Source organism: Ranitomeya imitator, chromosome 10 (assembly GCF_032444005.1).
Source record: "Ranitomeya imitator isolate aRanImi1 chromosome 10, aRanImi1.pri, whole genome shotgun sequence".
NCBI lineage: Eukaryota > Metazoa > Chordata > Amphibia > Anura > Dendrobatidae > Ranitomeya > Ranitomeya imitator.
In genome coordinates, this window is record NC_091291.1 from 74,574,266 (window position 1) to 74,599,500 (window position 25,235).

The window sequence follows — 25,235 nt, forward strand, 5'->3', positions numbered from 1 at the left end:
GGGTGCAGCACATGACAGGATGGGGGCGCAGGATGGGTGCAGCACATGACAGGATGGGGACGCAGGATGGGTGCAGCACATACCAGGATGGGGACGCAGGATGGGTGCAGCACATGACAGGATGGGGACGCAGGATGGAGCAGCACATACCAGGGTGGAGACCATATACCAATATAAATGCTCGCCACCCGGCGTAGAACGGGTTCAATAGCTAGTTTCATATTTCGCTAGATAGCTGAGAAGCTGGTAATTCATTTGCCGGCTTTTGCTATCTCCTTCCCAAACCTGACAGGATATGAGACATGATTACATACAGTAACCCATTTCATATCCCTTATTTTTTTACATATCCCTCACTACTAATGTTAGAAGTGTCTGTGTGCAAAATTTGGGGACTCTAGCTGTTAAAATAAAGGGTTAAATCAATTTTCTCCGCCAGAGTGGGAAAGCCAGTGACTGAGGACAGATATTAATAGCCAAGAGAGGTACCATGGTTATTGCCCCCCCCCCCGGCTAAAAACGTCTGCCCCCAGCCACCCCAGAAAAGGCACATCTGTAAGGTGCGCCTATTCTGGCACTTAGCCACTCTCTTCCCACTCCTGAGTAGCGGTGGGATATGGGGTAAGAAAGGATTAATGTCACCTTGCTATAGTAAGGTGACATTAAGGCTGGTTAATAACACACACACACACATTAGGAAAAAAGTATTTTTATGAAATATAGACACATGGTGTTGTAATAGTTTATTGAATGCTAAATCCAATTGAAGACCCTTGTCACCTGAAACAAAGTTAAAATAAAAAAACAACAATATCCCATACCTCTCCAGAGTTGCAGTCAAGTCCCACAATGTAAATCCATCAGAAGGGGTTAAATAATTTAACAAGCAGAAGCCTGCTAATGCAGCCACCCCTGCCTGTAAAATCTGGAGAATGAATGGGAAGCAGGGGAACGTAGCATCGTAGACTTGCGGTGATGCGCCCCCTGCTGGCATAAACTCATATGAACTCGAGCGTGAGAAAATATTCAGAAAAATTCCCACGCTCGAGTTCATATGAGTTTATGCCAGCAGGGGGCGCAGCACCGCAAGTCTAGGTAGCTATGATCCCCTGCTTTCCCTTAATTCCCCAGCTTTTACAGGCAGGGGTGGCTGCATTAGCAGGCTTCTGCTTGTAAAATTATTTAACCCCTTCTGATGGATTTACATCGTGGGACTTGACTGTAACGCCAGAGAGGTATGGGATATTGTTGTTTTTTTATTTTAACTTAGTTTCAGGTTACAAGGGTCTTCAATTGGATTGAGCGTTTAATAAACTATTACAACACCATGTGTCCATATTTCATTAAAATACTTTATTCATTATTTTTTTTTAACCCTTTATTAATATTGGATTAATATTGGATAGGTGTCTTATTGACACCTCTCCATTTTCAACCTGGCTTAATGTCACCTTACATTAGGAAGCTAACATTAACCCCTTATTACCCCACATCCCACCGCTACTCTGGAGTGGGAAGAGAGCGGCTAAGTCCCAGAATAGGCACATCTTACAGATGTGCCTTTTCTGGGGTGGCTGGGGGCAGGTGTTTTTAGCTGGGGGGGGGGGGCAATAACCATGGTCCCTCTCTTGGCTATTAATATCTGTCCTCAGTCACTGGCTTTCCCACTCTGGCGGAGAAAATTGTGCGGGAGCCCACGCCACTTTTTTCCGTGATTTAACCTTTTATTTTAACAGCTAGAGCCCCCAAATTTTGCACACAGACACTTCTAACATTATTAGTGAGTAATATGTAAAAAAAAATAGTGGATATCAAATGGTTTACTGTATGTAACCATGTCATATCCTGTCGGGTTTGGGATGGAGATAGCAAAAGCCGGCAAATTAATTACCAGCTTTTCTGCTATCTAGCGCTATCTAATATATAAAGCTGAATGTGTGTGTGTACGTGTGTGTGTGTGTGTGTGTGTGTATGTCCGGGATTGGCATCTGAACCATTGCAGCTACAGCCACAAAATTTTGCACAGTCACACGTCTGGACCCCGAGATCGTCATAGGCTATGTCGTGAGGTGAAATTTTAACCCTGCGCTTTCCAATTCACCAAACAATTTTGTCCCTATCTACATAATGAGGAAAAAGTGAAAGGAAAAGTGTTGGAGGCAAATTGACAGCTGCCAGATGTGAACAAGGGGGACTTAAAGAATGAGAGCGATGACGCAAAAGAGTATATACCGTACAGTTGCTAAGGTGGGGCCCCAATATGGAATACTCACCACACACGGGGATATGAACACACACACCAAAATGCGCCACACACTACCACATGCTTGAACACATATACCACCTTCAGCACACACTTCACCACACATACACCAACCTCACCACATAAAAGTCGAAACACAAAAGTCGCCGCTCAAAACTCGCCATGCGCAAAACTTGCCACATGCAAAACTAGGCTCACACAAAACTCGCCACACGTGCAAAACTCACCTCATGGAAAACTCGCCACACGCAAAACTTGCACATGTGGAAAAATTGCCACATGCACAAAAGTTGCAACACATGCAAAAGTTGCCTCACACAAAACTTGCACATACTCAAAAGGCACCACACATAAAACTCGCCACGCGCAAAACTCGCCATGCGCAAAACTTGTTGCACACAATTTGCTACACTAACCTGTCACATGCAACTCGACACACAATAAGTTGCTACACGCATGTCGCCACACAACTCATCTCACAAAAGTCGCTACATGCATGTCGCCACACGCAACTCAACACACACAACTTGACACGAAACTCACCCTAAAACACACACAAGTCTGATATTATCCTTCAAAAATAAAAATCTGATTAATAAGCAGACAAACTACAAGAGCAACAACTGTACCATATAGGAAATACGGCAGCTGTTAGTCACATGACCTGTCTATTATGTGTATGTGTGAGCTAATATATACTGCCAAAGGGAGGGCTTCCTGTTGGCTGGGGATTTATCAGGCTGTCAATTTAGTTTACAAATACTGAGGTAAAAATACTGACCAAATAACGTGTGAACGAGGTCTAATACAGGAGAAGATGACATACAGATATATACTATTGTGACGCCCAGGAGACCGGGGTACCCAGCACCGGACCAATGGGGTCTGTCTCTTGAGGGGGATGTCACGGGTGGCTTAACCCGGTGCTGTGGTCTCAGGCAATGCACAGTGTAAGGGGTATCGTGAGGGAACAGGCACTTACTTGATCAGCAGCAGGTTCTCCCAGCGGTGATGATCCCGATCCTGGATAGATGGCTATTGTCCAAATGAAAGACTGAGGCACTGAAACGTTTAACCAGTTTACTTCAACATAAAGGGATTTACAACCAGTCCTGTCACCGGAGTCTGTATGGGAACTCTGAGTTACTTTGACCCTGCCGGGGTCTTCGCCTCTTATTGTACGCAATTTCTGTGTGGCCCTGCTGCTGTATGTGAACTGGCTGCCGGCCCAATCTGTCCCCTCCGGGTCCTGGTTCGACGGGCAACCCGAGTCCTTTTATCAGCTTACCCCCTTCGGGAGTACCGCTGAACTCTGTGTCTGTTGCTGCGTCCGGCCCTAGTGAAGCTGATATCACCTCACGTTTTTCCGGTTGCTGTATTATATATAATGAATACAGCCACGGATCCGGTATCCGTCTTTGCGCCTGTTCTGGGTAGTGATTAATGCTACCCGGTTCTCACAATGTCCTTTTTCTCTGTCCCTCTTCTCCTCAGGCCGGTGATTTAGGCCTGGAAACAGTCACAGGACTGTTAGAAATTCAGCTGTATGACCTCTCACTTTCAGCTCCTTAGCCCAACTGCCATTTCTTCTCTCAGACCAGAATGGATCAAGGGGAGTCTCTGGAGCTCCCCCTTCTGGCCGGAGGTGGTAGTGCAGTCTTGCTATTTTAGTATTTGTATTTACTGTCAGTAACTATTTTTGTGGCAAAAACCCCTAGGGGTGCCACATTCCCCCTTAGTTAAGAACAGTACTCCGGGACTGTGGGACGATAACATTTTGAAATAACAATTAATATGTACAGAGTCTTAAAAATGAAAAGTTACAAAAACCACTCAAGGAAACAAAAATAGAGTTCTGTAAAAAGTCACTTCAAATAGCGTCCATTAATACAGTCCTATCCTTGAAGGTACTAGGAAAGGCACTGCACTTTGTGTCCAGGAATTTAGTTCCATTTTTCCAACGAAGTTGTCAATATAAAGTCTAAAGAAAGTTCAAAAAGAGCAAAAAGCAAAGTTCAAAAAGCAGTCTTTCCGGAGCTTTGATTTAGTGCCTCCGGGCTGATAAAAAGTTCAAGAATATGCAATAAGTTCATACAGACAAGTCTCTGTAGGTACTGGGCTTAAACGTTGCAGAATGATAACAATGACTATAGTTTTATAGTTGGTAATCCGCATACCTGGCCGGTAATTGACCCTGGGTACTACGCTGTGATCTACGTAATAGCGGTGTCTCTTCATGTGGTGTACTACTGTCTACTGCGGATGTAGTATCTGCCCGCTCTGCTAAAGATAATTCCATGACTATGGAGTTGGCAAGTCCACCGTGAATGGGATTACTCTGATCAGGAATCTGTTCTTCCTGGCTTGGAACCTCCCGTAGTACGGGGTCAGCCTATTCCTGTCTTGGGACTTCTGGTATTGGGTTCGGTGTTGGGTAAAAGGCCACCATGGGAACCACTACTGCACCATGGTATGTTAGTAGGGTTTTGGGAAAGTCTCCTATACAGGTGTGATACATTTCCTCTTCTTTTTCCTTTACTGGTTGGACCTGCATGGGTTGAATAACTTCTGGTTCTGGCTGGACAACTTCTGGCTCTTTCAATGCTTCCGGACATAATTTAAGATTGTCTCTTGACACTAGTACAGATGTTAAGCCTCCGTTTTTGCTAATGAGACACATTTTAGGATTATCCATTCTTGTTGGTAAAACTGTGTAGGGTACGGCTTCCCACTGATTGTCTAGTTTATTGGTTCGATGATTTCTCTTGAGCACTTGGTCACCCGGTCTTAATGAGGTCGCTAGGGCATTCTGGTTGAAAGTTCGCTCTTGTCTTTCTCTAGTTTGCTGAAGGCTTCTTTCCACACTCTCTTGCACTTGGCGATACTGCTTTTGCCGTATGATATCCCAATTGGAGTCTTGAACTTCTGCGTCTGGTTTCAGAATTCCCATTTCTAGATCGATTGGTAATTGGCCGGGTCTTGCACGCATAAGGTAAGCTGGGGTGCAGTTGGTGGAGCTCACCGGGACATGATTATACAGATCCACCAAGTCAGGCAATTTCTCTGGCCATTGATTCCTTTCTGTCTCAGGTAAAGTCTTTAGTAGGTCTATTACAATATGGTTCATCTTCTCGCATAAGCCGTTTGTTTGTGGATGATAGGCCGTCGTCCGGATCTTTTTGCAACCATACATATTACAGAATTCTCTGAAGATCTCTGATTCAAAGGTTGTACCTTGGTCGGTGAGAACCTGTTCCGGATATCCATGGGGTCTACAAAAGTACATTTGGAACGCTTTGGCTGCTGTTTTTGCTGTCAGATCTTTTACGGGTACTACTACCAAGAAGCGTGAATAATGGTCCACGATGGTCAAGGCATAGACATAGCCGGACCAGCTTGGTGTCAACTTCATGTGGTCCATGGCTACAAGTTCAAGTGGTTGTTTGGTGATTATGGGCTGCAGTGGTGCTCTTTGGTTCTTTTGATCGTTTCTTCTGAGGTTGCACGGGCCACAATTTCTGCACCACTGTTCGATTGATTTTCTCATCCCGACCCAATAAAATCTTTCTCTTAGAAGTACTTCTAACTTTTTCCAACCGAAGTGACCAGCACCATTATGGTAAGCTTCGAGGACCATCTTGACATCTTGTTTAGGCACGATAATCTGCCAAACCAATTCATGTGTTTTCGGATTGGTGTACCTTCTACAGAGCTTCCCTTGATACAGGAACATTTTGCCTCTCTCTTTCCAGAGTTGATGCATCTCTTCTGGGGCATCCTCATCGGGATATGCACTTTGCTCAGTCAGCAGTTCCTTCACCAACTTCACAGCCGGATTGCTGTCTTGGGTGTCAGCCCATCTATGGTGTGCTAACGGATTAAAATTCACCTCTTGTTGTTTCTGATAGGTACTTGACTGATGATGTTTTGCCTTGGGATGATGGAAGGCTGGTAGTTCAATTTCTTCAAGCTCCCCCGTTTCTTCTTCTACATCTCTCAAGTGTGGCATCCGGGATAGGGCATCGGCATTTCCATTCTTGCGACCTGCTCGATACTTGATTATGAAATTGTAATTAGATAACCGGGCTATCCATCGCTGTTCTAACGCACCTAATTTGGCTGTGTCCAGATGGGTCAACGGATTGTTGTCAGTATAGACAATAAATTCTGCAGCGGCCAGATAGTGTTTGAAACGTTCAGTCACAGTCCAAACTACTGCCAGTAGTTCCAATTTGAAGGAGCTGTAATTTTCTGAATTTCTTTCAGTTGGCCGGAGCTTTCTACTTGCAAAGGCGATGACTTTCTCCCGACCTTCTTGCTTTTGTGACAGCACCGCTCCTAGTCCCACATTGCTGGCATCGGAGTAGAGGATGAAAGGTTGATGGTAATCTGGGTATGCCAGAACCTCTTCTCCGGTTAGTGCCTTCTTTAGTTGTTCAAAGGAGTCTTCCCTTTCGTCGTTCCACTGAAAAGGAGGGTTTCGGTTTGAAGGTTTCTTCGTCTGCCCTAGCAAGGCATCTTGCAAGGGTGCTGCTAACTTGGTAAATCCTTTTATAAATCTGCGATAGTAACCCACCAATCCCAGGAATTGCCTCACTTCTTTTGCGTTGGTAGGTCTTGGCCAATCCCTTATGGCGCTTATTTTCTCGGGATCCGGTGCTACTCCCTCCGAACTCACGATGTGCCCCAGGTACTGTACCTTTGGCTTGAGAAGGTGACATTTGGATGGCTTGATTTTCATACCATACATGGATAAGGCTTCGAACACTTCTGCCAGGTCTTTTAAGTGTTGTTCGTAAGTCTTTGAGTAGACGATCACATCATCTAGGTACAGGAGGACGGTCTCGAAGTTCTTGTGTCCGAGGCAGCATTCCATCAGCCGCTGGAAGGTACCGGATGCGTTGCAGAGTCCGAATGGCATGCGATTAAATTCACATAGACCCATTGGTGTGGTGAATGCCGTCTTTTCCTTATCTCTCTCAGCCACAGGGACTTGCCAATACCCGCTTGTTAAGTCTAAGGTGGAAAAATAATTAGCAGATTTCAAAGCAGTCAAGGACTCTTCTATCCTAGGCAAGGGGTAGGCGTCTTTATGGGTGATGTTATTAATCCGCCGGTAGTCTACGCACATTCTCATGGTTCCGTCCTTTTTTTTGACAATCACTAGAGGGGCCGCCCAGGGGCTACAGCTGTCTCTTATTACCCCGGCTTGTTTCATCTCCCTCAGCATATCTTTTGCACATTGATAGTGAGCGGGCGGTATGGGTCTATATCTTTCTTTTATTGGGGGATGGTCGCCGGTGGGGATTGTGTGTTCTACCCCTTCTATCCGTCCGAAGTCCAATGGGTGTTTACTGAAGACTTGTTCATATTCCGTCACTAGCCTGTACACCCCTTGCTTTTGATGGGTAGGTGTTGAATTTATGCCCACGTGTAGCTGTTGGCACCAATCCTCCAATTCTCCATCTGAGCCGTTGCCTTCCACCTGACAGGTTGGTTCTAAGGGCTCAATGGTTGTGATGGCATTGTTGTCAACAGTATATAGCTTTGCCACTGTAGCATACCTTGGCAAAGTGACCTCTTCCTCTCCACAGTTCAAAAGTCGTACCGGCACTCGTCCCCGGTGTACCTCGACTACCCCTTGTGCTGTGAGTATAGTGGGCCTGCTGTCGGTGTACACTGGTTCTATTAAGGCTTGATAATCTCGTCCCTTAGTACCAATGGCTGCTCTACACCATACCAGCATTTCTGTTTTTGGTGGGATTACAATAGATGTTGGATCACTTACCCTCACACTGCCGATTTCTCCACCTGCAACTTCTACCTGTTGCCTTAACATCAATACTTTTATTTCCCTCCGGAGAACTCTCTGCTGGCAGGATTGGGCAGTTTCAGCAATTTGTTGTAAGACAGAAATAACTTCAGAAAAGCAGTTCTCTAACACATTCATTCCTATCAATACAGTTGGTTCACAGTTACGCTGGTCAACATCAACAACAATTATACCCTGTTTCTTCAGTTCTACTTTACCAATCTTTATGGACATCTCCCTGAATCCTAGTTTCGGTACCAACTTACCATTACTGGCCCATATATCTAGTTCAACATCAGAGGGCCCTTTATCAATATCTGCATCAGCCCAGTACCTCTTATAAAGGATATACGGTATAGATGAAATCTGGGAACCTGTGTCCAGCAAAGCGTTGAGGGGAATTCCGTCCAGCACGATAGGGATAATGGGACGTCCTCCAATGTACCTGTCGTGCCAGGGTGTTGGGCCTTGAAAGTTCATTCCTGTGAAGCGGCCCGCATTCCCAGGGGATTCCCGTTTAAATCACAATCTCGTGCAAAGTGGCCTGGCTGCTGGCAACGGCGGCAAATGGGCTGTCCATCCGGTTGGTAGCGGTCGCGGGGTCGTCCTCTCCATGTCGGGTATTTCCGGGGTCTCATCCATGGAACATCCTCTCTACGGTTTGCCAACTCCATCTTGGGTCCTCTCATCTCCTGCATGGTTTTAGCCATTGAAGCAACAACATCAGTTAAAGAGTCAAGCTTTTGTTGAAGAGCCTCATTAGTACTGGGCCCCAGGGGCTTAGCAATGGCCCCGGACATAGCTGATGTCACTTGCACTCCCTGTTGTTGAGGTGCCTCTGCCATGGGTTGCGCAGGATCCTGATCCCGAGGTGCCTCTGCCAGCTGGAGACGTATAGCGCTCTCCTTTAATTGGGCAAATGTCAATTCAGGGTTCTTAAAAACAAGCATGCTCACATGCCCCCGGTGAGAAGGGGTGTAGAGTCCCTCCATAAATTGATCTCTTAGCAGTTTATCCGCTCCGGTGTTAAAAATGAGTTCAGCCAGTGTAAGTGATTTAAGGGCTTCCTGCAGGTTTAAGGCAAAGTCTCTCACGCCCTCATTAGCTTTTTGTTTGCAATTAAAGAATCGTACTTTAGCTTTGCTACCGGCAGTGGTTTCAAATGTAGCTTTTAATCCAGCAAATATGCGTTCAACAGTGCCTTTTAGATCAGCTGCCCATGCTGTGACTTCTCGCTTAGCATGGCCACTTAACTGCATCATCAGGAGACTAACACGCTGAACTTCACCCACGGGGAACATGTCAAAATGGGCCAGCATCTTTTCTCTGAAATCATCAAGGGTATTAGGCTCACCTTCATACATTGGAAGCCACGGGCCACCCGGGGTATATGGCATCAGCACCGGCATGATGGGCGCCACTCCTTGCACTGCTGCGCTGCCGGACTCTCTATTGACACTCTGTCTTTCAGCTGCATTAGCGTTGCCGGGTGCTGCGGCGTCTCCGTGCTGCGACATACTGTGCCCCCTTAGTTAATCCGGACCCTTCCGGTCCTCCGCTTCCGTCGGGATAGTGTAGATTCGTTCCGCTGTGCAGCAGGATTGGTTTTCCCCTTGCTCTGACGTCAGAGCGCTCAGCTTGGTGCCGCCCACAATGACACGCCCCCTGCTGCTCCCGCCCACCGCGCTCTGTAATGGCGGATTCTGAAGTTTTTCAGTCAGACTGGGGCTCAGGTAATGGTGTAGCTCAATTAACAGTCTCGTGCCTAACGGTTATGAGGTGATGGCGGCCATCTTTACTCCATTATAACCAATGGGGAAAAGTCACTTTCAATAGTTTTTCATGGGAAATGGAATTTTCTTTAATAAAGTCAATTTTCAAGATTTTTCATCCAAGTTTTCACAGTTTTGGGCTCCAATCACGGCACACAATACCCGGTATACGGGCTGGCTAGATCCTGTTCGTGACGCCAATTGTGACGCCCAGGAGACCGGGGTACCCAGCACCGGACCAATGGGGTCTGTCTCTTGAGGGGGATGTCACGGGTGGCTTGACCCGGTGCTGTGGTCTCAGGCAATGCACAGTGTAAGGGGTATCGTGAGGGAACAGGCACTTACTTGATCAGCAGCAGGTTCTCCCAGCGGTGATGATCCCGATCCTGGATAGATGGCTATTGTCCAAATGAAAGACTGAGGCACTGAAACGTTTAACCAGTTTACTTCAACATAAAGGGATTTACAACCAGTCCTGTCACCGGAGTCTGTATGGGAACTCTGAGTTACTTTGACCCTGCCGGGGTCTTCGCCTCTTATTGTACGCAATTTCTGTGTGGCCCTGCTGCTGTATGTGAACTGGCTGCCGGCCCAATCTGTCCCCTCTGGGTCCTGGTTCGACGGGCAACCCGAGTCCTTTAATCAGCTTACCCCCTTCGGGAGTACCGCTGAACTCTGTGTCTGTTGCTGCGTCCGGCCCTAGTGAAGCTGATATCACCTCATGTTTTTCCGGTTGCTGTATTATATATAATGAATACAGCCACGGATCCGGTATCCGTCTTTGCGCCTGTTCTGGGTAGTGATTAATGCTACCAGGTTCTCACAATGTCCTTTTTCTCTGTCCCTCTTCTCCTCAGGCCAGTGATTTAGGCCTGGAAACAGTCACAGGACTGTTAGAAATTCAGCTGTATGACCTCTCACTTTCAGCTCCTTAGCCCAACTGCCATTTCTTCTCTCAGACCAGAATGGATCAAGGGGAGTCTCTGGAGCTCCCCCTTCTGGCCGGAGGTGGTAGTGCAGTCTTGCTATTTTAGTATTTGTATTTACTGTCAGTAACTATTTTTGTGGCAAATACCCCTAGGGGTGCCACATTATGTACAGGGGAGATGACACACAGGCATATACTATATACAGGAGGAGATGACACACAGATATATATTATATACGGGAGAGATGACACACAGGTATATACTATATAGAGGAGGAGATGACGTTCAGGTATATACTATATACAGTAGGAGATGACACACAGGTATCTATAATATAACGCTGGGAGCGTCACTCTGTCCGAAGCCTTTATAGACTGCGCAAGTGCAAGCGCCAGCGCAGTCTGGCCCCCACAGATTGACGCTCCCAGGAGATCGCGGAATGCGTAAACACTGAACGCACACCACGATCTCCACCGGAGAGTCAGGGACGCGCCAGGAGGGTAAGTATATTCACCTGTCCCCCGTTCCAGCGCTGCGTGCGGCTCCGTCTCCTGGGTCCTCTGCTGTGACGTTCCCAGTTCAGAGGGCGCGATGACGCGCTTAATGCGTGCCGGCGCCGCCCTCTGACTGAACAGTAACAGCCAGAGGAACCGCGCAGCGGTGGAACGGGACAGACAGGTGAGTATAGCAAGTGCTGGGGGCCTGAGCTGGCGGCGATACCGGCCCCCAGCACTCGGCGCCCAGCGACGATAGGTGAGTATGGTAATTTTTTTTTTATATATGGCAGCAGCATACGGGGCATATACTATGGAGCATCTTATGGGGGGCATATAATACAATGGTGGCGCAGGATGGGAGCAGCACATGACAGAACGAGGGCGCAGGATGGCAGCAGCACATGACAGAACGGGGGCGCAGGATGGCAGCAGCACATGACAGAACAGGCGCAGGATGTCAGCAGCACATGACAGAACGGGCGCAGGATGGCAGCAGCACATGACAGAACGGGCGCAGGATGGCAGAAGCACATGACAGAACGGGAGCAGGATGGCAGAAGCACATGACAGAACGGGCGCAGGATGGCAGCAGCACATGACAGAACGGGCGCAGGATGGCAGCAGCACATGACAGAACGGGCACAGGATGGCAGCAGCACATGACAGAACGGGCGCAGGATGGCAGCAGCACATGACAGAACGGGGGCGCAGGATGGGAGCAGCACATGACAGAACGGGGGCGCAGGATGGGAGCAGCACATGACAGAACGGGGGCGCAGGATTTCAGCAGCACATGACAGAACGGGCGCAGGATGGCAGCAGCACATGACAGAACGGGTGCAGGATGGCAGCAGCACATGACAGAACGGGCGCAGGATGGCAGCAGCACATGACAGAAGGGGCGCAGGATGGCAGCAGCACATGACAGAACGGGCGCAGGATGGCAGCAGCACATGACAGAACGGGCACAGGATGGCAGCAGCACATGACAGAACGGGCGCAGGATGGCAGCAACACATGACAGAATGGGGGCAGGATGGCAGCAGCACATGACAGAACGGGGGCACAGGATGGGAGCAGCACATGACAGAACGGGGGCACAGGATGGGAGCAGCACATGACAGGATGGGAGCAGCAAATGACAGAATGGAGGCGCAGGATGGGTGCAGAACATGTCAGAATGGAGGCGCAGGATGGGAGCAGCACATGTTAGAATGGGGGCGCAGGATGGGAGCAGCACATGTCAAAATGGGGGCGCAGGATGGGTGCAACACATGACAGAATGGGGGCGCAAGATGGGTGCAACACATGTCAGGATGGGGACACAGGATGGAGCAGCACATACCAGGATGGAGACCATATACCAATATAGATGCTAGCCACCCGGGCGTAGAATGGGTTCAATAGCTAGTATACTATATACAGGAGCAGATGAGCTACAGGTATATACTATATACAGGAGGAGATGACATACAGGTATATACTATATACAGGAGGAGATGACATACAGGTATATACTATATAAAGGAGGAGATGACATACAGGTATATACTATATACAGGGGAGATGACATACAGGTATATACTATATACAGGAGATGACATACAGGTGTATACTATATATAAGGGAGATGACAAACATGTATATACTGAGGTGAAAATGAGAGGTGTGAGGTGAAAATGAAAAGGTGTGAGTGCAAAATGAGAGGAGTGAGAGAAAATAGTGGAGTAATCGGAAAATTACAGATGTGAGGTCGAAATGACAAGTGTTAGGGGGGAATGAGAGGTGTGAGGGGGGAAATAAGAGGTGTGAGAGGGAAAATGAGAGGTGTGAGGGAGAAATTGAGAGGTGTGAGGGAGAAAATGAGAAATATGAGGGGGAAAACGAAAGATGTGATGGGGAAAATGAGAGGCGTGATGGGAAAATAAGAGAAGTGAGGTGCTATAACTAACCACAGATATTTACTATGCCCAGGCAACGCCGGGCTCTTCAGCTAGTATGAAATATTAAGATAGTGTGCATGTGTGTATGTATATATATATATATACTAGATGGTGGCCCGATTCTAACGCATCGGGTATTCTAGAATATGCATGTCCACGTAGTATATTGCACAGCCCTCATAGTATATTGCCCAGTCACGTAGTGTATTGCCCAGCTACGTAGTGCATTGCCCAGTCACGTAGTATATTGCCCAGTCACATAGTATACTGCACAGAGCCACATAGTATACAGCACACAGCCACATAGTATATTGCCCAGCCACGTAGTATATTGCCCAGCGACGTAGTATAAAGCACAGAGCCACATAGTATACAGCACAGAGCCACATAGTTTACAGCACAGAGCCACGTAGTATATTGCCCAGCCACGTAGTATATTGCCCAGACACGTAGTATACAGCACAGAGCCACGCAGTATACAGCATAGAGCCACATAGTATATTGCCCAGCCACGTAGTATATTGCCCAGACACGTAGTATACAGCACAGAGCCACGTAGTATACAGCACAGAGCCACGTAGTTTACAGCACAGAGCCACGTAGTATATTGCCCAGCCACGTAGTATATTGCCCAGACACGTAGTATACAGCACAGAGCCACGTAGTATACAGCACAGAGCCACTTAGTATACAACACAGAGCCACATAGTATATTGCCCAGCCACGTAGTATATTGCCCAGTCACGTAGTATATTGCCCAGACACGTAGTATACAGCACAGAGCCACGCAGTATACAGCACAGAGCCACGTAGTAAACAGCACAGAGCCACATAGTATATTGCCCAGCCACGTAGTATATTGCCCAGACACGTAGTATACAGCACAGAGCCACGTAGTATACAGCACAGAGCCACGTAGTTTACAGCACAGAGCCACGTAGTATATTGCCCAGCCACGTAGTATATTGCCCAGACACGTAGTATACAGCACAGAGCCACGTAGTATACAGCAAAGAGCCACTTAGTATACAACACAGAGCCACATAGTATATTGCCCAGCCACGTAGTATATTGCCCAGTCACATAGTATATTGCCCAGCCACGTAATATATTGCCCTCCAACACAGAAGAACAGCACTCCAACCGGGTGTAATAATCCAATAAAGAATCTTTATTCAGCCATAGTAAAGCAGCAACGTTTTGACCATAAATTGGTCTTTTTCAAGCATACAGAAATGGTGTCCTGGGCAGTCTTAAATAGTGTGAACACCACGCAGGGAGCCAATCACTACCAAGTACCAGTCCACATTAAAATACCACATGATACTATAAAGTATAAACAGACATCAGACACTTGTGTATAAACAGATATCATAAATACATACCACAACCACATCAATCGTTATATTATTTAATATATAAACATACAGCAAAGCTTTATTTTTATCACAGATCAATAGGTTCACTACATGCATCTTCGTTTCCATGGTAATCATCTGCCAATGGTATACTTCCCATGTTGAACTTCCTGTATATCTTAATTCAATGCAGGCAATCGGCGCCTTAAAGAACATGCAGCTTATCAAACATATTCATATAATGCGACCCTCTATCCTTAACCAATCCGCTGTGTTATCTTATACTTAGCGTTCTTGCATCATCTCCAGTTGTCCACATCGGCATCACCGCTGGGCGACGGATGCACAGGCCATGGAGCGTGAACGCAGGCGCCCCGCGTCATAGCCGCGCCCCATCATGTGACCGAGATAGAGCCACGCCCAGACGTGACGCACTCGTGTCACCCAGCAACGGTCCCACGCGACCGCCGCTCAGTCCGGTTACCTGTGGGACGCTGGTAAACATTGCAGCGTCTCCCTGGTGACCCATCAGAGCATTCATCTGGCGCAGCCGCATACTGCATCAAGGTATTACCTTTAGGCTGTAACAGGGACCCGAGCCCGTCATGCGTAGGCGCTCCCCATCGGAGAAGAGCCCCATCTCACTAAGGGATGGGACACCTCTCTATCAGATAGATGCACCACGCCGCACAGCAATGACCCCTGCTCAATACATACTCAGGCAGCACGAATAAACCATAAAACCCTGAACAAGTCTACATATAAGGAATCTGGAAAAACGAAAGGAACCTAGCACCTAAATGAAAAAAAACTCCACTGTGAGAAACACAAACACGAGACAAACATAATGGGGCAGTCGGAATGGAGACAGAGGATCACAAAAATAGCATCCCAATGCTTACTTTTATAATACAATCTACATGCTAATCAAGTAATCCAGGCCTTGCCTCTTCCTCTGTCCACCGACTTTCACATATGTTGTCCATCTAATAAAACAAAAGACAAAATTAAAAAACAATATCAACAACCGTGTCTAAAAAAAATAATGAAAACAATGACGACAACAACCCCAACAAAGGGATTTATTCATTTTAAGGGGTACACATGTGTAGATTGAAATCTATATTCAAGCCCTTAGGTTGTAATGAACCTAGGGTATAGATCCATCTCATCTCTTTAGTTTTAAGCATCTGCAGTCTATCCCCTCCCCTTCTCAAGGTTGGAACACTGTCAATGACTCTAAATCTTAGTTGATTCACTGAGTGTTTTCTTTCTACAAAGTGTTTGGGGACCAGCAATTCAGTGAGCCCTGTTCTAATGGTGCTTTTACGTTTGGTGATGCGGGCCCTAACTTCCATAGTGGTCTCCCCTATGTATACGAGTCCACAGGGACAGGTGATTATATAGATAACATAACTTGATGTACAAGTGTATCTTTCCTTTAAATAGATCTTCTTTCCAGTATGGGGATGACAAAAAAATTCCCCTTTCAGCATATTGTTACAGCAAGCGCAATCTCGGCACGCTTAGTGTCTTTTGGCATGATATCTTAGCTGTACCAAAGTCCGATCTTACCAATTTGTCTCCCAGGTTTCTTCCCCTCCTATATGACATCATAGGGAATGATTTAAAACCTGACACTTGGGGTAACCCATGCTGTAAGAGGGCCCAGTGTTTCTTTATAATCCCACTAATCCGGTTGCTAACTGAACTATATGTAGAAAAGAACGGAATACGTTCGCATACACGTTTCATGGAGGTTTTCTTCCGGATGCTTTCCCTTGAAGAATTGCGGGCTTTAGTCCTAAAAGCTTCCACTCCTTTTTTAGGGTACCCTCTTGCCACAAACTTAGAGCACATGTCATCTACCCGTTGGTCCACCATATTCTCATCAGACACTATCCTACGTACTCTCAATAATTGACTCCAGGGGAGTGACTCGACCATCTTTCTCGGATGATTGTTGTCAAAAGACAGCAAACTATTCCTATCCATCTCTTTAATAAAGATATCAGTCTTCAGTCTAGCTCCATCCTTGTAAACCAAAGTGTCCAAGAATTGAATTTGGACTACCGAGTGTACTAATGTAAATTGTAATTCTGAATATACTTCATTGAGGCTACTATGAAAAACCTCCAACTCCATTAGACTACCATCCCATATCACAAAAATATCATCAATGTAACGCCACCAGGCTCTGACGTGGCGCCAGAGGATGGATTGGTACACAAACCTGTCCACAAATACCGCCATATAGATGTTAGCATAGGTGGGGGCCACTTTGGACCCCATGGCGGTACCTCTCAACTGAAGGAAGTACTCATCCCCAAAGAGGAAATAATTTCTCCTGAGGATGAGCTCCAACAATGTGAGGACAAGCTGTGCACACTCTGGGGCCACGTCAGAACCCGATAGCGCACAATGAACAGCTTCAAGGCCTTTATCGTGTTCAATAGACGTGTACAACGATGTCACGTCAAACGATGCCAAAATGGGCGTGTCTGAAACTGTCAAATCTTCAATCTTATCAAGAAAGTCATTTGTATCTCTGATGAAATACCGTGCTGACACAGCAAAAGGACGTAGCACTCGATCTAGAAAAATGGCGGTCTTACTGAACAATGAACCCCTCCCTGAAACTATCGGTCTACCCGGAGGGTTAAATAAGTCCTTGTGGATCTTCGGTAACACATACAGCACTGGTGTAACCGGTGCATCCACATTCAAAAATTCAGACAGCTTGTGGTCAATGAGTCCCGTGGTTAGGGAGTCACTGATCACAAGCTGTAGTTCCTTCTGAAAACGTAAAGTGGGATTACAAGACAATTTCTCATATACAAGGTGGTCTCCCAACTGTCTAAGTATCTCTGCTTTATATTTATGACTGTCCGATATAACCACTGCTCCGCCTTTATCGGCTCTTTTGATGGTTATCGCAGTGTTATTAGCCAAATTACTTACGGCTTTCTTTTCAACTGATGTCATATTTTGATACACAGGGGGTTTGTAAGTGTTTTTCAATTCATCAACATCACTCTGTATCAGTTCAATATATGACTCTATGAAATGATTTTTAATAGGCGGCCGAAACATACTTCTATTGTACAAACCCAATTCTTTTAAAGAAAAACCTTGTGTAAAATCATGACCATCTGTATTTACACTACTGGTTTTATCTGAAAAGTAAAGGCCCCGTCACACTTAGCGACACTAAAGCGATCCCGACAACGATACAACCTGTCAGGGATCGTTGCTGCGTCGCTATGTGGTCGCTGGTGAGATGTCAATCAGTGAGATCTCCCCAACGACGCAGCAGCGATGCGGCGACCTGTAGCGACCTGTACAACGATGTCACATGGCAGCTATTTCATGACGATTCAGACCTCAATGAGGGACGTCCTGTCAACGAGGTCGTTGGTAAGGTGTCAAACACAGCGATGTGTGCTACCCAGCGGGACCTCAACGATCAAAAAAAGGTCCAGGCCATTCCGACATGACCAGCGATCTCACAGCAGGGGCCTGGTCGCTGCTACGTGTCAAACATAGCGAGATCGCTACTGAGGTCGCTGTTGCGTCACAAAACTTGTGACTCAGCAGCGATCTCGCTAGCGATCTCGCTTTGTGTGACGGGGGCTTAAGATGACAATCTCAGCCTCCTAAAAAAAGCTTGTAAGTCAATTTCTATTCCAAACCAGTCTGGATTATTAGACAGGCAAAATGACAGTCCCTTCAATATTATCTTAAGTTCAATCTCAGACAATACAGTAGACAAGATATTTACCACCAGTTCCTGATTGTCTGCTAATGGTTCTTCGTGTTCCTCGTTCTCATTGTTGCTGTTCTCCCTTGTTTCTGTTCTCTGGGATGTCCTTTGGTTCCTGTGTTTCCGACCACCTCTCCGACCGCGTTTCCTCGGGTGGTTTTGTCCATCCTTTCCGGCTCTAAAAAATGAGCTCCCCTGCTTCCTCCCGCATTAGAGTCATCTGTGGAGTCAGATTCAGCTGTAGTAAAACCAAAATTAGAGTATTTCCACTCCTGTGGTTTCCTACGTCTCTTTGACGTCATGAAATTCCCTCTCCTTGTTACGGCCTAAAGGTAATACCTCGATGCAGTATGCGGCTGCGCCAGATGAATGCTCTGATGAGTCACCAGGGAGACGCTGCGTTGTTTGCTAGGGTCCCCCGTGTAACCGGTCTGAGTGGCGGTCGCGTGGGGCCGTTGCTGGGTGACGCGAGTGCGTCACGTCTGGGCGTGGCTCTATCTTGGTCACGTGATGTGGCGCGGCTATGACGCGGGGCGCCTGCATTCACGCTCCATGGCCTGTGCGTCCGTTGCCCAGCAGTGATGCTGATGTGGACAACTGGAGATGAAGCAAGAACGCTAAGTATAAGATAACACAGCGGATTGGTTAAGGATAGAGGGTCGCATTATATGAATATGTTTGATAGGCTGCATGTTCTTTATGGCACCGATTGCCTGCACTGAATTAAGATATACAGGAAGTTCAACATGGGAAGTATACCATTGGCAGATGATTACCATGGAAACGAAGATGCATGTAGTGAACCTATTGATCTGTGATAAAAATAAAGCTTTGCTGTATGTTTATATATTAAATAATATAACAATTGATGTGGTTGTGGTATGTATTTATGATATCTGTTTATACACAAGTGTCTGATGTCTGTTTATACTTTATAGTATCGTATGGTATTTTAATGTGGGCTGGTACTTGGTAGTGATTGGCTCCCTGCGTGGTGTTCACACTATTTAAGACTGCCCAGGACACCATTTCTGTATGCTTGAAAAAGACCAATTTATGGTCGAAAGGTTGCTGCTTCACTATGGCTAAATAAAGATTCTTTATTGGATTATTACACCCGGTTGGAGTGCTGTTCTTCTGTGTTGGAGTATACGTGTTACCCAGGAGGGTTCCCTGGATATGGAACGAGCGCCCCGATAAGTGAGTGCTGTCAGCCACCTTTATATTTTATATATAATATATATTGCCCAGTCACGTAGTATTTTTCCCAGCTACGTAGTATACAGCACAGAGCCACGTAGTATACAGCAAAGAGCCATGTAGTATACAGCACAGAGCCATGTAGTATATTGCCCAGTCACGTAGTATATAGCACAGCCCACGCAGTATATAACAGTGGCCACGTAATATATAGCACAGCCCACGGAGTATATCACACAGCCCACATAGTATATAACACTGCCTATGTAGTATACAGCACAGAGCCACGCGGTATCTAACACAGCCCACGTAGTATACAGCAGTGTGGGCACCATATCCCTGTTAAAAGAAGTAAAATAAAAAGATTATATATTCACCTCGTGGGGTCCAGCGAAGCTCCGGCGATAGGTGCGCGGCTGCCGCCATCTTTCGTTCCCAGGATGCATTGCGAAATTACCCAGATGACTTATCGGTCTCACGAGGCCGCTAAGTCTTCTGGGTAATTTCGCAATGTATCGCCGGAAACGGAAGATGGCGGCCTGCGCGAGCGGCTCAGCGGACAACGGAGGGTGAGTATAGCAGGTTTTTTGTTTTTTTTTAATTATTTTTAACATTACATTTTTACTATTGAGGCCGCATAGGCAGCATCAATAGTAAAAAGTTAGAGACACACAGGGTTAATAGCGGCGGTAGCGGAGTGTGTTACCTGTAGCATAACGCGGTCCGTTACCGCCGGCATTAACCCTGTGTTAGCTTTGACCGGAGGGGAGTATGCGTGCGCCGGGCAGTGACTGCGGGGAGTAAGGAGCGGCCATTTTCTTCTGAACTGTGCCCGTCGCTGATTGGTCGTGGCTGTTTTGCGGCGACCAATCAGTGACTTCGATTTCCATGATAGACAGAGGCCACGAGCAATGAATATCTGTGACAGACAGACAGAAAGACAGACAGACAGACAGAAGTGACCCTTAGACAATTATATAGTAGATATACATATATATATGTGTGTAGACATTAATTTTATCTGTTCTATTCTATTCTGTCAGTGTGATTTTACTGTACACCGCACTGAATTGCCGGCTTTTCTATAGAACACCGGTGCGTATTTCTCGCAATGCACATGCATGGTCCTTGTGTAATCCGATTTTTTTCTCACACCCATAGACTTGCATAGGCGATTTTCAGCTGAGATACGCTGACAATTGCAGCATGCTGCGATTTCACTCGGATCCTGAATATGGCCGAGAAAACTACGGATAATAGGAGCTGCCCCATAGATTAACATTGGGCCGAGTGCTATGCGATTTTTTTATCGCATTGCACTCATCCGTATTATGGTCTCGTGTGACTCCGGCCTTAAAGTGACTAGTTTAGTAAAAAGCCTACTCACCACATCAAGGTACTAGTCTTGAGCAGGATGTTAGTAATGGGATTAACACTTGAAAACCTCAAATGTTCTGTAGGTTGATTTTGATAAGGGTGGCTGGCCAATGTTAAATATTCTTTGTAAAATTTTGAATTGAAACATTAGAAATGTATTCCAAAGTTTATTTCTGCGCTATCATTTTCATTCCTGTGAATTTGAGGTTTTCAAACTTATACTAAATTTGCCTCCACACATATCCCACAAAAAAGATGGAGGACTTAACGTGAACATAACTTATGCTAATGTTAGTAAACAACCATTAACATTTTTTTGTTTGTTTTTAATTTTATTTTTAAAAATTTCCACTTTAAAGTTAAGCATTAACATATGAAAGTGACAACCCATGACTTTTGTTAACTGAAAGATATTGACGTCATAATTGTCATGGATTATAGGAATGTACCGTATTTTTCGGTGTATAAGACGACTGGGCGTATAAGACGACTCCCAACTTTTCGGAGGTCATCTTAAACACCAGGTGTCGTCTTATACGGCGTGTGCTGGGAGTGGTCCCTGATGGTTCCCAGGGTCTGGAGGAGAGTCTCCTATCCTCCAGAACCTGGGAACCACCCGGGACTGCTCCCTGCACCATATGCAGTGACCTCAGAGCTCCGCACATGCCGAACCCAGCGTATAACACGACCCCCGACTTTTGAGAAGATTTTCAGGGGTTCAAAAGTCGTCTTATACACCGGAAAATACGGTAATTTCAAAATGTTAAAACCAAAAATCATTAAATTAACTAAAATGAAATTTTGGCAAGGCAATCATGAAACATTGTTGGCTCAATGGTACACTTTTTGTGTGTCACTATAAAGTGAAGACAGTATTCTTCATAGTCTAATGTTAAGGCTGCATCGAATGATTTTTTCATTGTAGATTTTGAATGTTTTTTAGAAACCTCTTATCTAGTTTGATTTTGCACTTTTAATATCGCATGTAGGACATACATAGTTCTTTATATCTTTAATTTCTGTTGAGGTGACTTTCACACAAGAATAGTGAAACCAATTCCGGCAGATTGCACATTGACACTGAGATGCTTTTTTCTTTGTAATGCATGGTTTTCCTGAGCATATTTTCCAACTACAGGAATCATTTAAACCTCCAAAACCGATAGAAACAACAGATATGCTTTCGATGGAAAAAGTGTAGTCTCTTACGTGGACATTGTGTTTTCTTCTGAATCAGAAACTGGTCATACTGATCAGCAACCCACAGGCGTGTTTTTTTTTTAAGAGAAAATTCTGAGGTTGCTGTAACCTTCACAGTTTGCTAGTGCGAAAGCTGTGCAAATGACAAACAGGCCACAAACGTATGTATTTCTTTGCACTTCTGTGTCAGTGACATTTAAAAACTTCCAATCGTCAGGAGTAAATGGTAAACTGTCAGTCAGGTAAATAGCAGCAGCTGTCAGAAAAAGATCCAAGAATTCTGGGACTTGCGGTTTTCCATGAAGAGAGTCAAACACAAATACCAACTTCTTATTGAAATCTATTACACCTAGCTTCCAATGGAGCCCACGTGTCTCAGGTGATGTATTAAAAGGAATAAACAGAGCATCACCACTGAGAAATTCTGTGTTGTGAAATAATTGTAAAACTCCATCATATCGCCCCAATGCGATTGAACGATAATTATCTGGTTGCAGTGCACGTATCTTGAGCAGGCCTTTGCTTTTCAGTGATATTTGACTTACTACTGAACCAATAATTTCATCAGATATCCATTGTTTTGGCTGTAGGGACTCAACAGTTGAAGTGTTAACTTTTGTAATTTCGTTCCATGGATAATAATTGTTTTGAGGCTCAAGTATTGATTTGTTGCTTATTAATGAGGATTTTTTAAGGTCACTGGTTTCTTCTTTTGGTCCTGCAGCGGTAACATTGGATGTAGTAATTTTGGATTTGAGAGGTTTGTGCGTTGTACTTTCATTTGTTGAATTAACATATTGATCTTCATATCCTGTGTGTGGTAGTCGGTCTATTTGCTGTTTCGTGGCCTTATTTTTTCTTGAAAGTAGTCTTGATTTTTGGCTTGTTGTAGGTTGTCGGTAATAGGTGATATTTTTTCGTGGAGAGCTTTGTTTGTTCCATTTCTCTTGTGATAACACTAGGTCTTCTGAAGATTCACTTGAATGTTGTGCGTTTTTTTTGCTCTTCTTAACGGTTGACAACTTTGCATTAAGTTTGTAAGATTTAATTTGATCTATAATATTCGCTTGGAGCAGTCGAACGAAATCACCAACGTGGTACCTTAACCTTTTCTGAATTATATCATGTTTCAATATCTTAAACCAATTTTCAACATGGCAGTTGCTTTCTCGATTTAGTTTATTATCAGGTTTGATTGAATGATACAAGATTCCTGTCCACAGTGGAATATAGGGTAGGTGATACTTGACAAAATAATCTACAGCTTCAGGACAGTACAGTGGGTTATTTGCTTTCGGATTATTTATTTTTTCAGAAACATGCTTCAGCTTGAGTGCTAAGAAGTGTCTTCCAAATGGGGAAATCTTGTACAAGGGTTGTTTTAGAATCTCTTCATGAAGACTACAGGTACCTTCGCACATAACTAGGGTTGAGCGAAACGGATGGTTCATTTTCAAAAGTCGCCGACTTTTGGCAAAGTCGGGTTTCATGAAACCCGACCCGACCCCTGTGTGGGGTCGGCCATGCGGTACGCGACTTTCACGCCAAAGTTGCGTTTCAATGACGCTAAAAGCGCCATTTCTAAGCCAATGAAGGTGAACGCAGAGTGTGGGCAGCGTGATGACATAGGTCCTGGTCCCCACCATCTTAGAGAAGGGCATTGCAGTGATTGGCTTGCTGTCTGCGGCGTCACAGGGGCTATAAAGAGGCGTTCCAGCCGACCGCCATCTTACTGCTGCTGATCTGAGCCTAGGGAGAGGTTGCTGCCGCTTCGTCAGAAGCAGGAATAGCGTTAGGCAGGGTCCATTAACCACCAAACCGCTTGTGCTGTAGCGATTTCCACTGTCCAACACCACCTTTTGTTTGCAGGGACAGTGGAAGCTACTTTTTTTTTTCTCAGCGCTGTAGCTCATTGGGCTGCCCTAGAAGGCTCCGTGATAGCTGCATTGCTGTGTGTACGCCGCTGTGCAAACCAACTGCTTTTTTCAAAGCACAAATCCTGTTGTTCCTTCCTTTTTGCACAGCTATCTTGTTTGTTTGTCCACACTTTTTATTTAATTTGTGCATCAGTCCACTCCTTATTGCTGCCTGCCATACCTGGCTGAGATTACTGCAGGGAGATAGTAATTGTAGGACAGTCCCTGTTTTTTTTTTTTAATTCTCCCTAAAAAAATAAGTTGTGGGAGATTAAGATTGGCATTTCTGCTAGAGTGCCATCCCTGTGTGTGCCATCTCTCTCACATAGTGGGCCATAGAAAGCCTTTTTATTTTTCTGTTTTTTTTTTGTGGGGTTTATAAATTCTCCCTGAAAAAAAAAAAACAGTGGGAGATTAATATTGGCCTTTGGGCTTGTGTGCCAGTCCTGAGTGTGCCATCTCTCTCTCAAATAGTGGGCCATAGAAAGCCTATTTATTTTTTTTTTTTTGGTTTCTAAATTCTCCCTGAAAAAATAAAAAAAAATCAGTGGGAGATTAATATTGGCCTTTCTGCTTGTGTGCCACTCCTGACTCCTGGGTGTGCCATCTCTCTCTCTCAAATAGTGGGCCATAGAAAGCCTATTTTTTTTTAATCTGGTTTCTAAATTCTCCCTGAAAAAATAAAAAAAAATCAGTGGGAGATTAATATTGGCCTCTCTGCTTGTGTGCCACTCCTGACTCCTGGGTGTGCCATCTCTCTCTCTCAAATAGTGGGCCATAGAAAGCCTATTTTTTTTTTTATTTGGTTTCTAAATTCTCCCTGAAAAAATAAAAAAAATCAGTGGGAGATTAATATTGGCCTTTCTGCTTGTGTGCCACTCCTGACTCCTGGGTGTGCCATCTCTCTCTCTCAAATAGTGGGCCATAGAAAGCCTATTTTTTTTTTTATTTGGTTTCTAAATTCTCCCTGAAAAAAACAGTTTTTTAATTTGGTTTCTAAATTCTCCCTGAAAAAATCATTTTTTTTAATTTGGTTTCTAAAGTCTCTCTGAAAAAATAAAAAAAAATCAGTGGGAGATTAATATTGGCCTTTCTGCTTGTGTGCCATTCCTGACTCCTGGGTGTGCCATCTCTGTCTCTCAAATAGTGGGCCATAGAAAGCCTATTTTTTTTTTTATTTGGTTTCTAAATTCTCCCTGAAAAAA

General features: G+C 45.3%; 1 protein-coding gene across 3 annotated transcripts in view; it reads right to left on the reverse strand.

The window, feature by feature from the left end:
- The window catches only part of LOC138651574 (NXPE family member 1-like), a 474,026-nt gene that overhangs the window by 379,100 nt on the left and 69,691 nt on the right, over positions 1-25,235 (reverse strand). The window contains exon 1 of one of the 3 annotated variants that reach the window (XM_069741870.1): positions 15,477-15,513. The exons of the other annotated variants lie outside the window; for them this stretch is intronic. The gene's annotated coding sequence lies outside the window, so the exon portion shown is untranslated. Of the gene's footprint in view, positions 1-15,476; positions 15,514-25,235 lie in introns of those variants that run through there. 3 annotated transcript variants of the gene reach the window in all.